General features: G+C 41.2%; 1 protein-coding gene across 7 annotated transcripts in view; it reads left to right on the top strand.

The window, feature by feature from the left end:
* Positions 1–9,174, top strand: part of FAM110B (family with sequence similarity 110 member B) — a 154,662-nt gene that overhangs the window by 78,160 nt on the left and 67,328 nt on the right. For 5 of the 7 annotated variants that reach the window (XM_050802278.1, XM_050802281.1, XM_050802280.1 and 2 more), the window contains one exon: positions 4,635–4,723. The exons of the other annotated variants lie outside the window; for them this stretch is intronic. The gene's annotated coding sequence lies outside the window, so the exon portion shown is untranslated. The remainder of the gene's footprint in view (positions 1–4,634; positions 4,724–9,174) is intronic. 7 annotated transcript variants of the gene reach the window in all.

Below are 9,174 nucleotides of genomic sequence, written 5' to 3'. Positions count from 1 at the left end.
CTTTGTCTCACCTTTTGTAGTTTTTATTAAGCCTTTTAAATACAGAGAGGGTTAACATATCCCATTCTGCCAGAGATATTTAAAGTGTATATTTAGCCGTGCTTGAAAGAGAAATTTTCGTCTCATGGCTTTGTTTAGCAGGGACATTGCGTTAGGAGTTGAAATGAAGTCTCAGGAAGGTGGGGTTCTTACCACTTACTTTGTCTACTGTTTGACAACATTTTTATTTCTATTACTTTTTGCCTGAAAATTGATAATCTTAAATAATCTGAGATAAAAAATGGCACATTCTAAAAGAAAAATATTTAAATGGGCAAGACTGAGGTTCAAATATCCCAAATAAATGCAGCATGAGTTTTTCCTTCTCAGTGTCCCTTCTCCATAGTGTCCTGTTTTATACCAAAACTTCCTTTGTTTTTACTTATTCATCAAACTTAAAAATTGATGTCCTTCCCATATCAGGCTGTAGAGTCCACAGAAACTTGTGTATTCAATCACCAGTCACACGGCTGGCTGCCAGCCACCATGCGTCTGCTATCACCAGAGCCTTGCGATCTCTGAAAACCATCAGGAATTATTTCTCTGCTCCTGAAAAGCCAAATGATGCAATTTTAATGATTTGTTCAAATACCTGCTCTGATCTAGAACTATATTCTGGTTAAAGGGATTCAGTATATTCTTTGACAGAGTAAACTTCAGAGTACTGACCAACCGTGCCTCCTTCCCCACTCCACATTCCCTTCCAGGTCCATCCTGGTAGATAGTAAATCATCCAGTGCAAATTGCATCCAAATAACATTTTTAAGGGAAAAAAATGAATATTATGAAAGCTTGCCTTGAATTGTAATAGAGTATCATCTATAATAAGAAAGTTTGGTAGTTGTTGCTTGTAATACAGTGTCTTTGTGACTTGAACCCGCTGGCAACATTCTCAGGTTTTAGACACCTTGTGTGATGAAATGAACCTGGGAACAGTCGTTCTACTTCACATTCCACTTCCTTGATACAAACCACGCCTGTTCCCATTGCAGAAGATACGCACCAGTGGCGGAGAGTGCAGTTTCAGTGAGAGTGGTTTTGCTCTTTCCAGAAGTCCAGGCTCCTCTCTCGTTTCCCTCCCTCCCTCTGCCTGCTGTGCTCTTCTATGTGGATGTGCAGAAAAACCTTTCTGGGAATCAACAGTTAGGCTTGGACACTCATTTTGGGAAGGAGGGAAGGATAAATTGGTGTGGATCGATCTCTCTCTCTGTGTGTCTCTCTATCTCCTGAAATGCTCCCTAAATTGCCTTAGTCTTAAATAATTTCCAAGAAGGTTTTCTCTACTTTGAAAGCCTTGGGCACACATAAACATTGTCTAGAGTTCCTTTTTTGGGAGCCCCTCTGAGGTGTGTGTCATGGAAAGATGTAGAAAGTAGCTCTAAGTGATGTCAAATCCCTAGGGCTGGGTCTTAAAGACTTTCTGTGTGGAGGAGGAACTTTTTAAAAAATTTAAATATGAATGTATCTGTGTACTGTGTAATGCACCGGCATTATGATATCCCAAAGGGACTTTTAATATACACCGAAGGGGCTTTTTATAACATAAACAAGTGTTATTTATGTTTTTGTAAAGTAACCAAAATATGTGCTTTTATCTTCTGATGTATCACATCTTAACGTTTTAAAAACTAGATTAAGAAGACTCTTTACATGTTTCTGTGACAAGAAAATAAAAAGAAATTTTTTGGACACTTTAAAATGTTGTTCTTTTTCCTCCTTAAAATTCTGTAACTCTTTACTGATGACGTTTCTGACCAAACAACAATAGGTCTATCAGCATAAGCATAAATATTATATTTTAAAATTAAAACATTTTCTGTTATAAGGACTACTTTCTAACATTTTCTCCTGAGGTCTAAATAGGAAAAGTGGTCACTAGTTTCAAAATGAAGTCATTCCATGAAAAATATGATGTGCTGCAAAGTAACTGGGCTGAACAAGGTGTGGAAAATATTTGTGAAGAGGAAAGAGAAATGGGTAGTGCATGATATTGCATGTAAGAGTTTCCATGGTAATATCTATAGGTGGATTTGTGGCTGGTCACTTGGCATCTGTGATAATCCAAAAACCTGATAGATATTTGTCATTAGCAATTGATAAATATTTCAGGGTTGACCTGTTAAAGTTGCCTGGATTGGAAAAATATGTGAAAAGGTATTAGGCCTCTCATCTAAGTGTAGTTATTTTTCATTGTAGTATTCTATGGTCATGGACACTCACCTTGTGCTAAGCTCTGTGCTAAGCTTTATCAAGAGAAAAAAGGCACAGTCCCTTCCTGTAAGAAGTGACTACTGAGGAAGAGAAGCAGCTAAATTAATAATAATAGGGGTACATGAGGCAGATAGAGATACATAGTTTGGTGATACCAAGGAGGGGCAACCAGTTTTTTAGAAAGGGGGTGAGGAGTGCCAGGGAGGGCTTCAGGAGAGGAGAGATGGTACCCAACCCATAACTATTTCCTGCCCATCTTGACATCACATTCACAACTCAGCATTAAGTTGAAGCTGGCCTAGCTTCATATTCTGTTTTTGTGTTTTTTATTGATTTCAATACATGTAAAGTATCATTTCTCTTCTACCTGCTAACTCTTCTCAGAATACACACTAGGTTGTTACATGGAAATATGTTCATAGATTTACATCCTGTGGGAATTGAAGTTTTCTTTAACGTATCCAGAATTTAGAAATGCATCTTAGATGAATCACCAAACACTTTGATTGCTATTATACTCTTAAGTAATTTAGTGATTACTTTTGGAACTGTTTGCATTGGCAGGAATTGTCATTTACTCTTGGCTGCATGTAGACTCCTGAAAGTCATTTATCTTGTATGTGCTTATTAAAGACAAGCTTGTAAAATTTGAGACTGGATTATAACACTTGGATTTCACCTTGAAGGTGTTTGCTTTTCTTATACATTTAATTGGATTTAAATTTTAAATCTTGTCAAATTTGGAGGAGAAGTCCACTTTAGGGGTCACCTATTTGCAGAAGATCTTGCCACCAGTAAAATCTCTACATGGAAACAGATTTTGCATTTCTACTTCTATAGATCCTGCAGTCAGGAAATCCTCCTAATTCTGTCATGTGTTACCCTAGTCAGGCTTCCACACTTACTTTTTCAAACGCTGTAAAATGTGCAGGCTTTACTTTTCCCGCCCTCCAGACCCCACCCCACTGCCTGAGTTGGATGGTAGCCCCTTAGAGCCCCTCTCTAACCCAGCAGACCTCCAGGACAGGAAACAATTCTCCTGTGTTGCTCTCTTGTCTGTGGTTTGTTTTTTCCCTGTCTCCTTTGCTACCCCTCTTTAAGTAGCTATTCTCCAACGCTCTGGCTTTCATCAGCTTGCCTGTCCATGACACCGACTTTCCATTGGTGGGCCCATCCATTGCCACACAGTGTCCACCAATCCCCCACCCTCACAGCCACACCGACCTCCGGTGCCTTTGCACAGCGTGGAGAGTGGCGCTGCTGCTCCCCCTGCTGCCTGGAATGTGCTTCCCCAGAGAGCCCATGGCTTGTTCCCCCACTGCCTGAAGGATTTCGCTCTAATGGAGCCACCTCAGTGGGTCATTCTGAGATAGTATTTACTGTATTTGTTTATTTCTTTAGTTTCCCCTTTCTGGAATGTAAACTCCATGAGGTCAGAGGTTTTTTGTCTTAACCCCCAGAGCCTTGAACAGTACTTGGTCCGTAGAAAGTGTTCAGTCAGTACCTGTTGAATGAATGAGAGAATTAATGATTCCTGGCATGGGGGTGCTACAGTGCAGATGAAGGGTGCTCCTGAGGCAATCAAGAGCTCTGCCCCAGCCAGCTGAGTGGTGCTGTGGAGCCTCTCGCTTTGAATGGGCCTCAGTTTCCAGTTCTGTAGATGGGGCTATAGAACCAGAGGCTCTGAGGCCCCTTAAAACTCTAACACTTTTTCATAGCCCTGGAAATAAGTTATGATGTCACATAAAACGTTATTTATGCGACTCATCACAACTTGATGTTATATTCTTCTTTCTACGTAATTGCTATCCATGGTTAAATGTCTCTTTTAAAAAAGAAACAATAGTTGAAGTGAACAAAACAGTTTCCAAATGAAGTAGTAAAAACTAATGCATTTTGGTGTACTGACATGTGTGCTATCTTTTTTTAAATATATTGATCAGTTTCTATTTTTATTATTTTTGAGACAGAGTCTCGCTCTGTCATCCAGGCTGTAGTACAGTGACACGATCTCAGCTCACGGAAACCCGCACCTCCCAGGTTCAAGCGATTCTTGTGCCTCAGCCTCCCGAGTAGCACCACAACACCAAACTAATTTTTGTGGGGATTTTTTGTTTGTTTGTTTTGTTTTTTTGTGGTTTGATTGTAGACATAGGTTTTCACCATGTTGGGCAGGCTGGTCTCCAACTGCTGGCTTCAAGTGATCTGCCTCCCTCGGCCTCCCAAAGTGCTGGGATTATAGGTGTGAGCCATTGCACCCAGCCTGTATTGACCAATTTTTAAAAGAATTACCATTCTCTGTTGCTAAGTGTATTTAATAGCCTGCCTATTTTTATCAAATAAAAAGGCAAAAGCAATCTTTTCTTCCTTTGATTTTTTTTTAGCAATTTCCTGCTGCAGAGAGCATTTTAAGAAAGGACAGCATTCCTGTGACCTCTGCCTACCATCCATAAAATACTCATTCCCCTCTCAGGTAAGCATATTGCTTTGCTTTGATCCATTCTGAGAAGGAGGTATTGATTCTCTATGAAAACCTGTGTCATTATTGCACTTAGACAAAATAGCTGAGGTTTCAGATATTTTACTGTCTGGCAAAAATAAATAAATAAAATGAAATGAAATGAAATAAAATAAAATAAAATACCCACCTTTTGAGGTCTTCTCCAGGACCAAAGTATCAGTGATGGCCATTTGCCGTTCCAAGGGGTTTCATGATACACCTTCTGCATATCTGCTAGTTGTTAGTTTGTTAAATGCTGTGTGCTGTTTATCAGGTAATCTCCCAAGAATTTAGAAGTCCTCTGTGTTTTAAAAAAAAAATTATTTTTTTTCAGAGATGGGTTTTTGCCCTGTTGCCCAGACTGGAGGGCAATGGTGTGTTGCTCATTGCATCCTTGAACTCCTGGGGTCAAGTGATCGTGCTGCCTCCGCCTCCTGAGTAATTAAGCCTATGAATGTGCACCACCATGCCTGGCTAATTTTAAAAAAAATTTTCATAGAGATGGGGTCTCACTATGTTGCCCAGGCTGATATTAACTCCTGGCTTCAAGCAGTCCTTCCGCCTCGCCCTTGCAAAGTGTTGGGTTTACAGGCATGAGCCACCTGGCCTGGCCAGAAGTTACCTCTTTGTGCTTGGGGAATGAGATGGTGGTGCAGGGTCAGCAGCAGGGGCACTGGGAGTGGGTGACCAGGAGAGAGCTTTGCAGGCTGGCTCCTTAAGGGAGGCAGGGTCGAGAGAGCAGAACTTAAATTCCAGTCCAGGAACTGAGACTGAGCGGGTGGAGCGTCTTTGGAGGATGGCCGGCCAGCAGGCCTGGGAATGGCAGGGTGCTTTTCCCCACATCCCCACTGCTCCCGGGAATCCTTTCTGGTCCCCACAGCTGATGGAGAGCCTGGGAACATTTTTTCCAGGTCTCTTCCTACAGTCAGACGATCTTCCAGGAAGGAGCTAAGGAAGTGGAAGAATGGTGGTCAAAGTACAGATGGTTCCCTCTTTTATGGAGGGACTGAGAGCTCAATAACACCAAATGAGGAGGTTAGAAATGTTTAGGAAAATGAAGACAGCTCTCCAGTTCCCTCATTTCCACCACAAGTTGAAAAGTGTAAAGAGCAACCCTCAGGAGAACAGAGCCTCAGCCTCAGTGCCCACATTCTGAGTGGCCCCATGCTTGGATTTGATTGACAGCCTTCCTCCAGCTTCCTGTCCCGCATCCATTTGTAACGTACCCTTGCTTATATAGTAAGCCATGTATTTTGTAATTCATTATTATCGCATTATGCAGGATGTTGTCAGGTGATGCGATCGCTTTTCTAGAACCTAAGAATCTAACTTGGGCTGACAAATAAGAATCAGCCTGTGCCGGGCAGAATTGTGCAATCTGTAGAAACAGGAATTAAAGAGAAAGCCAACAACACCCCTCAGTGCTCTACTCTGAAGTCTCTCACTCTTATCGCCATCTTACTTATCTTCTTATCTCAGATATAAGAAGCTCTGATACGAAAGCCTGGGGCTCCTGTTGACTGGAAGGAGCTTTGCATCTGCCATCGCCAGCACTTGTGGAGCTGAGGTTGTAAAACTGCACCCGAGTGCCAGTGTACTTAGTGGGGAATGCCTTCCAACAGTCCCATGTTCTTCATTCTGCACCATTCTAGGGAGCTCATCCATCCTGATTTGCCCATGACTGAGGGATTTCCTGGGACATGGGACTTGGCAGTGCTAGAACTGGGAAGTCAAAGCAAGCCAGGACATGTTGTTCCCTCTTGTGATCCCACCACCCCTCCTCTCTCTCGTACATGGCTGTGTGATGTTCTGCTCACCAGGATGGTTGCCCACAGCAGTTGTTCGCAGCCCTGGTGGCCAGGGAAGAACTACAGAGTTTAGTAGGCCTGGCCATTACCTCAGCTCGTCTGCTTAGTAACCAGCTGGGTGGACTGGGATGGTTTTCTTTATTTCTGTGAGCCTCAGTTTCTCATATGCCAAGTAAGAAGAACAGCAAGGCAGTGGGGTTGTAGGGAAAGTAACAAGACAGAGCAATGGAGATGCCTGATATAGCCTAGGTACACAACAAGGGGCGGGTCCCTACCGGCATCAAGGCAAACCATCCAAAGCAGGCAGACAGTTACCTTCACAGGCATAAGTAACTGGCTTGAGCTTTATCAATACTATTATTTACCTAGATCAGGAAGGTTAGAAAGAGCTTAGCCATGTGACTCACCAACACAGTGTCAGCTGGGTTGCAGGCATAAATCCTAGCCCCGATACCTAAGATACCTAATTCTTAAATAACCTTAAGTCAATGTGTACAAGTTACTTCGAGTTGTTTTTATACCAGTTTTCCGATGTAGATTGAAACATTTTTTAAAGTGCTGTAAAGAATGCTGTGAAAAGCATAATTTGTTTCTTATCTGTATCCAAATGTTTTTAACTTTCAGGTTATTATTGCATTTAAAGTTTATTAAAACATTTTTCTTTCCTAGATTCTTAAATTACAGATAAGCAGCCTTATGAATTCATATGCATTATTAACGCCATTAAATGTTCACTGCTCTCAATATACGAGTTTAAGATTACTTTGTTTTTAGAGAACACACTGGGACTTTTTAAAAGTGGCTCCTTGTTTAAGGAAACTAAAAGGCAAATGAAGTCATGAAATAAAATGATATTGTAATGTTCTTTTGGTCAAACCTTTTTGAGTTTTTTCATCCTGGAACATGAAATGTCCTGAGTAGTGTATATATGTAAGTCATTTTTAAAGGAATACACAAACACCCATATCTGTGCATTATGCATGTAATTACAATTTCAGGAAATAAGCTTGAAGGCTTCCTTTGTTTTTTGTTTCTTGTTATCTTATTCAAACTTAAGTAATTGATAAAATCCATTTCTCCTTGAAGGTTTCCTTTTTCAAAACTTCTCTTCAGATTTTCGCCTTTTTAATATGGTGCATGCTAGATATTTGAGAAATTGCTCGGAACAACAGCCCTCGCACATTTATTTTGTATGTTAAATGGGCCTGACCAAAAATGCTTGCTGGTTTTCCCCAGACACCTTTTTTTCCAACTCGGTGTTTCCTAAAGCTGGTCCTCCAGAATGAGAGGTTTGTACCTCGTCAATGACTCATCACCCTCTCATGCCAGCACCCCTGACTTGTGCCTCTCTCCAGATCAGCTGTTTCCCAAGAGAATGACTCAAGATCAGATTCCAGCAGTACAGTCAGGTGTGGCTCCTCTGAGGCCATCTCAGCTGACCTTGAGCAAGGTCTCCTCAGGAATCAGGAGAGTTGGCATAACAGTGAGACCCACTGTGCCAGGAGCCAGGCTTGCTTGCTGCTTTTTTAAAAAGAGGAAGAGGAAAGGGCATTCTCTGGGGAGAAAAAGCAGGGATTTTACATGTTTTCTTTTACTTAGTCATAAAAATTGTATACGCTTCTCTAAGGATAGATATAGGGATAGTCCCCCTCATACTCAGAAGTAGAATTCTATATTTGAGGATTTAACACACATTTATTGTGAACTTCAAAAAATTATTGATTGGAATTTAAATTGTCAAATTACAGTAGGGTGTTGGTCGCTTACGCTTGTAATCCCAACACTTTAGGAGGCTGAGTTGGAAAGATGGCTTCAGACCAGGAGGTCAAGACCAGCCTGAGCAACATAGTGAGACCCTGTCTCTACAAAAAAAATTTTTTTTAATTAGCCAGGTATTGTGGCATGCACTTGCAGTTCCAGCTGTATAGGAGGCTGAGGTGGTAGGGTTGCTTAATCCCAGGAGTTTGAGGCTGCAGTGAGCTGTGATCATGCCACTGCACTCCAGCCTAAGTGACAGAGCCAAGACCCTATTTAAAAAAAAAAAAAATTGAGTAATTTTGACATATTTAAATTTTTTTAATCAAATGAAAGACAAATTCTGTATTACTACCTGCATAGTTGTTTATTAATGGCTGTTATAATAGAAATTGTGTCATCGTAAATGTAGTCACTGGTTTTCTTACAAAGATCAGCAGAGAGGAAGGATGGGCTGCAGTTATGCCCATGGACTATAGAAGGACTGCCCTGTGGTCCTGTGCTGGAGACATTTTGTGCAGTCTTTACTTGCCCTTCAGAGAAGCATTAGAATCTTCAATATGTAGATATGGGATATGTGTAATACGGGAATCAGAGGCTAAACTTCAGACCAAAGGGCAGCCATGTGGTTAGACATACACTGGGTATAAAGCCCAAGTCTACCCAAGGCTCTTCTATCAAACCCCTATCCAGACCTTGCACACCAGTTAATTTCTTTACAATATCAGGGTCATACATGCAACAGGAAAGCCAGTTGAGGGAAGTCGGACAACAGGGAAGGTAGAATGGAAAGGTTACAAGGAAACATCAATGTCTAGTGGAATATTAGAATGATCTGTAGAAACCATGAAAATCTTCAAT

This window comes from Macaca thibetana, chromosome 8 (genome assembly GCF_024542745.1).
Source record: "Macaca thibetana thibetana isolate TM-01 chromosome 8, ASM2454274v1, whole genome shotgun sequence".
Lineage (NCBI taxonomy): Eukaryota > Metazoa > Chordata > Mammalia > Primates > Cercopithecidae > Macaca > Macaca thibetana.
The sequence above is the reverse complement of the archived record's forward strand: the minus strand, read 5'-3'. Positions and strand labels throughout refer to the sequence as shown.